This window comes from Vidua macroura, chromosome 3, assembly GCF_024509145.1.
Source record: "Vidua macroura isolate BioBank_ID:100142 chromosome 3, ASM2450914v1, whole genome shotgun sequence".
Lineage (NCBI taxonomy): Eukaryota > Metazoa > Chordata > Aves > Passeriformes > Viduidae > Vidua > Vidua macroura.
The window spans coordinates 20,474,848-20,481,473 of NC_071573.1; positions in this window are offsets into that span (position 1 = coordinate 20,474,848).

A 6,626-nucleotide genomic window follows, 5' to 3' on the forward strand; every position below is an offset into this window, starting at 1 on the left:
GCCAAACATTTTGCCAGGTAGTACTTATAAGAACAAAGTTGGATCCATCCTAGGTATCAAAACCTGTTCTATTTCCTGTGCATTTCCATGAAGTCTGCAGTTTGTCCCACAGACTGAACCCATCACCTCTTACCAAGTGAAGAATCACATCAAGCTTGTCTCAGAGGAGGCATTTCTTCATGGACTGCTAAAAGCAGAAGACATATATATGACTAGTTTGGTTTTGGGTTTTTGATAGTCATAACAGTTAAATGAAGGGAATTAATTGTCTTTTTTGCTGCAAAATTAAAAAGCTGACCACAATTATGAACATACACAAGCACAAAGAGGGGCTTGGATGAAGTGCTGCCTTCCTTTGTGCAATGGGCAAGGGCAAGCTTAAGAGCCATCCCACAGGCAAGGCTGGCTCTGGCACGTGCAATCCTATCTCACTCACACTGCAACATTTCCCCTTGCCCTTCTGCTGCACTAGCAAAAGGAAACCAGTACAGCAGGCTGTGTCATATCAGGTAGGCAGCTTTGGGTACGGCTCTGCAAGGGCAGCAGCTGACATCCAGCACTACTCTTGTTCTGAGAGATCCATGGTAGATGAATATTTTCTACCACCAGAACCTTCTTGGGCTAACTCACAACTTGACAATGAAGTGACTTACTTTCAACTCATGTTCTGTGTCAAAAGATCAGCAGATCATTGAAAGCACCCATCCATGGGATCCTCCCTTCTCTACAGCGTGTAACTCCTAGGGAGCTTGCTGCTGCCCTTTTAGGACAGGTTGACACAATTCACTTGTCCCTGCTTTTGTCAACCCCAGCCACCACCTACACCCATCATCTCCCACACTGACTCAGACACAGTTTACAACTGTTTTGCTGTTCTAAAGTCCCCGCCCTGCCCCTGAGATTACCATTGCACTATTTGCCCTGTCAATCATTCCCTGCTTTCCACCATACTCCTCTACATGTCTATAAAGTGCTACCACCACTTCCACCCTCTGATTCTTCCTTTCTCCCCTCTCCTCTCTTGATCAGCCTAGAAAGAAGCAAACATGCCTTTGAAGAATGAACTGTTGATCCTCAGAAAAACCTCACTGTTTTATTTCATGACATTCAAGGTAATAAAATCATACGTGCCCCACATGGAGCAGGGCTGCAATCAAAAGAGACAGTGACAGCTATGGAAGTGCTCCTACATTAAGTCAAAGTAACGCCAAAGTTCAGCACCTTCAAGCAATAAGGATCAGAGATAATGGGTCATCTCTCACGCCTGCTGGGCTCACTAATACTAGGAGACTAATACTATGGGACCCTGCATACTAACTCCTTTGGCTCATATACTTGCCACAATATGACATGATAATTGGAAAGAGAGCAGACACACGTCAAACTGAATTAACCAAGTGATTGTTATTTGTCCAACACGGCAGAATACTTTAAATGAAAACTTTCCTCATTCTTGGCAGTGATAGCTCAAGCACAGGAGGACATACAGATTGCTTTAGTGTTTAGTCACACTCTGCTGCTTCAGAGAAGTGGAGTGCAGAGACCTGACCAATTATTTTTCAACTATTTTAATGGTCCTTCTGAAAGAATCAAGTGGCAGTGAAAAACTCGTATTCCATGATAACCTGAGGTCCTCTGGACAAAATGACTGCCCTCTAGCTGCTGTGAAAAGCTCTTCTGTGGTTGAGGGGTCAAACTGCACTTCCCATCACAAATTGTTTGTGATGTTTCTATACTGAAGGTTTCATTGAACCTTCCTTTTGGCCTTATCCAGAATTCTGGCTTGAACACTTTTTGACTATCTGCTTACTCCCACCCAGATTTGAACCCTGCTCTAAAACTCAGTAGTCATTTGCAGCCACTTGCCACATTAGTGCTAGAGCCAATCATAATCAACAGTGAAAAAGTGGGAAGGGTCAAAACACGGTGTTTCTGGCTCACAAGGCCCAGAACAGTTCTTTGCCAGGAGGATGTCCAGGAAACAACTCTTTTGTCTGTGTATGGTTCTTGTGCTGGTTCTCCACATATCCATTAGGGGCTGGCATCAGCACAGAGTGATAGAGAAACTTGAATGTGGTTCTGGGAAGGAATTTTAAGTTTGCACTTACTGCCTACCCAGAGTAAAAAAAAACCCTGTGTTTCCTCCCGCTCAACAGGTTATTTGTTTCCTGGTTTCCCCCTGAAAGCACTGCACCAAAATCACATCAAAATTCAACAGTGCAGCATGCTTCATGAGAGGTACATTTTTGTGAACAAGTTTATTTGGAGATAAACCAAGAACTGTTGCAAAAATATCCTTCACCAGTTCCCTCTGTGCCTGGAGGCCACCTCCACCTCAAAGGCACCTGAACGGACATAGCTGTCTGTCTTCCATGGCCCCATCAGAGCAACAATCCTCGACAAAGAGAAAAAAAGCTCTGTCCAAAACATTTTGAATTGCCCAAATATATGTTTATGACATCTCTCTGTGTCCCCAGAGATCAGTAGAAACTCTTTGGTGTGCTGTCTCTCACCTCTGAACTTGAGACTTTGCCCCTCTTGATGATGGGTTTTGGATTTGCAGTGACCCAATGTGTTAATAACAAATTCCAGCTCCCGGGGTCTTTGCGTCTGAAATTGTAGCAGAGGGGGCAACTTGGGGGTGAGTGCATTGGGAAAGGCACGGCCTAGAGCCATGCATTTGGCGATGCAGCATTGCTGTTCACCATCCGTAAATGAGACAGCAGGTAAGAGCTGAGACCTGTCAGTGAGGCTGGTCCTCCCCAGCTGCCAACAGCAGAAATCTGCTGCATCTTCCTTTGTCTCCATGTAAATTTCCCTGCTGTCTACAAAAGGCCAGAAAAGAGCTTTATTTCTCTGTAGGTATCCCTTAGCATAACAGATACAGAAAAAGAGTGAGGAGATCAGCAGAACTTTCACACAGCAGCAACAGTGGGGTCATGACAGTGCTGGTGAGGCAAAAGCAACATTAGCCTGATATTTAAGCTGGGATGCTTCCCTACATCTCTTGGCTCCAAGTTTCAAATCCACTTAAGGGACTTGAAGACTCAGCTCCCATTAATTTTCAATGGAAAGGGACCACCTAAGTCCTCTAGGCAGCTGAGGAGTTATAGCAACTGAAAAGCCGAGGCATGAGCTACAGGTCTTCTGAGGATAACATCCATCTTGAGATTTGTGGCATCTTGGGTGAAGCTGGAAATTGTAAGATACAGAGCCAAGCGTCCTTCTAGACAGGAATGCAAAGGCTAAAAAAGTACAAAAAATGATGGGGAAAAAAAAGGCTTTTTTAAACTCTTAACTTACGTAAGCTCTGTCAAGCTTAGGGTAGGAGGACAGGTCGTTCTGCTTTTTAATCCAAGACAGTTCTCAAACATATAACAGAACTAATTAGAATTTTTGCAAAGGCAGAGCTTTTCATTGGTAAATGGCTTTTTTTTTATTTAAGCACCCTGAAAAGCAAATATGATATTAGAGTGTCTGTTTCTTATGAAGTGTTGGATGACATTCTTAGTGCACTGTCAGAATTGTTACTGAAATTATCATCAAGGATTTTTATTTCTTGGTTCTTTCATAATTCTTTCTAGACTATTTTTTAATTTTTGGTAAATGCTGCACAAAGAATCTCTACAATATGTTCTAAAAAATTGCAGTGCGCTCTAAACCTAAAAACAAATCCAAAACTCTCTAAAAGTGAAACAATTTGCATGTCTCCACGTAACATTTATTTCTCAATTATTAATTTCTGTCACCAGCATTCCCCAAGAACAGCGTTCTGTATGCTTGGGAACAGTTTTTCATAATAATGTGGAATAAATTGTAGTGTCATTATAGCAAAACCCGAGTGCCATTTGTTCAGTTCAGTCATTCTTATATTCCTAATGCACCCACTACTGTGACATCTGGGCAGTGGGAGAGACTGCGCTGAACAGAAAGGTCTGGGCTCAGCTTTCCTCTGTGGCCTGTGCCTGACATCATCTGCCTAAAGACTTACAACCTCTAAAAGACTTACAATCTGTGCCAGGGAGAGAAACATGAAAGACAAGTTAACGAAGGAAGGAAGAAATATCCGTACCCAAAATGTGATGAGAGAGCTAGGGCAAAAAATATTTCACAGGGATATTAATATTTCCACTTACACTGTTCTGTGTGTGGCAGACAGATAACAGGGGGAGAAATACTTTACAAGAGACAGAAAGGTAAGACAGATTGGCCAGAATGGAAATAGTTTTAAAAATTTACTACTCCAAGGTTTCAGTGGGTAACAAGGATTTACCATCCCTGTCAACCTCAGCTTCCTTCTGAGACCTGAGCACACAACATCGCTCATCTCTAGGCAAACTGCTTCAGACAAAGAGGTAGGGCCTTTATATAGTTATTGTTCTCAGAGGTAATTAAAAACTTCCATCAGATCTCACTGAGGAGCAAAGAGGTATTGAAAGCAAATGGAGGAAAAATAATATTAAAAGAACCTCTTGCCTCATCTTCAATTAGCCATGCTGTCTCCAGCACGTTAACTGCAAGGTTCATTACTGATGAATAACTACCTTTACGGTGATGGACTCAAACTGGAAACACCGGGATCACTCATTTGGGGAGCATTTAGTACTAGACCATTTGGCAGAACCTTTCCCAATAGGTAAAAAGGGGGCAAGAGGGAAGTGGACTCTCCCCAGACTGGGTATCAGCTGCACACAACCTGAGTGCACTCATGCAAGTCTCATAAATCTTTTCCTCGTGAAATAAAAACACTGTAAAAAACTGACTTTGTTTTGTTTTGTTTAAGAAAGAACAATAGCAAGAACCGATCCTTCAAATTAGGGGAATATAAAAAAGTTCATAGCCTTCTCCCTCATTCCACCTAAAATCCTGGGAAGGGGAGGGTTTAACAGGGTGTATGTGCCAGCATCAGTTCACTTTAACACCACATAAATTTACTCCACTTTTAAGCCTCTGAATCTGGGAGGCTGAATTCTGGTTTCAGTAACAGAAGAGCGAATCTGTTGAAGAAACATTGAGCTTTGCTCCTCATTAACCTCACATATGTCTAGATATATTCCATAAATTCCATGATCTGTAGCTCAAGCCTGAGCCTCCCCCACATTGTCCCAGGTCCCAGACAGTGTGATCTCTGCCAGCCACCAGAAGTGACTCCAGCCTGAGTTCTCCACACTCAGAGCAAGGAGGTAGGCAGGGCTATGCAGAACTGTTCCTGGAGACAGGAGTTTTATTGAAAACATCATCCAAGATGCAGAAGGTTTAAAACATTTAAAACATTGTGAAAGAGACTAAGTCTTCCAGTGATAAATCCTGGGAGTCCCTGCAGAATCACGCACATCCTTGACACGCAAAAAAAATGGAAGTCGAGTCCACTCATTTCTTGACTTCCTATACCATCTCCCCAGCATAGAGGGATGAGGTCCTATAAAACAAGCAAGAGGATGCAAAAGACACATCAGTAGCATTATATACAGTTTCTTTATCAGAATATTCTTCTCTTTATGAGTAGCACATTATTCCCCTTATATATTCCCTTTATGCATTCCCTTTATATAAGGGAATTTGGAATAGATCCACAGCTGTCACTGTAGATCACTTAAAGTTTCCTGACTTCATTAGAGCCCTGCAGATGCTGAGAAAGATGAGAATCAAATTATTATTTTATTTATCCAGTTTTTACTCAACAGGGCGATGAGGACTTTTTAATCTGGTTCTGCGCCTCTCTGCCTGCTGCAACACAAAGCTCTCTTCCTTCGGGAAATCCCAAGCCCTGGTTTGATCTGCAGAGAGGAGATAAAAAGTCATCTGAGTGCCAGGTAAGTGCTATCCTTTCACCCTCTACAGAAGAGAAAGAGCTGGTAACAAGCACTGTAGGGTGTCCGAGAGGCAATGAAGAGGTCATTAGCACACAGGACCATGGCAGCAATTGCTGCCTGAGAACTGCATGACACTTATCTTTATGGTTCCCTGAAGCCCTGGAGTGAAGTGACAGAGGAGCAGCAGGGTCAGAAGAATCCCTCAAAGCTCAGCCCTCAGCCTCATGAGCTCAGGAAAACGGGAACAACAGGACTAAAGCATATAGGTGGGCTGTCTGTCTCCAGCCAGCATGAGGCAGTGATGTGCATGCACTGCTGTGGTGCAGCATTTTTGGTGCCTTCCCTGGCCATACAATTTAGCTCTTTCTATACAGAGCTGTCTATAGAACTTTTACAGTTCCAGAAACAATAAGATTTCTTTAACATGTTTGCCCTGCTACTGTCTGGCACTTTTAATTCTGCCAGGAGCTAAGCCTTGACACCTCTACTGAATTTTAAGAAGAAAATCTTTCTTCTTGTTTCACCTGAGAGGAAAGGCTGTGACAGAAAGGCTGCAAGAAAGGAATGGGATCACTGTGAAAAAGAGAGAGTGGGAAAGGGATTGACTAATTTAAGTATCAAAGTGGGCTTTCTCATGTTCTTACCAGCAGTGGAGGACTTTTCTGTATTCTTGCCATCCCAATGCTTCTTTCACCCAACACTATAGGTACCAGCACATCCAGAGACCAATGTCCCATTTCCTAAAGCTCTTCTGATTTTCCTGCTTCTCTGCCCCTTGTTTTGCCCTGATTCACAGCTTCCCAGAACCTGCCC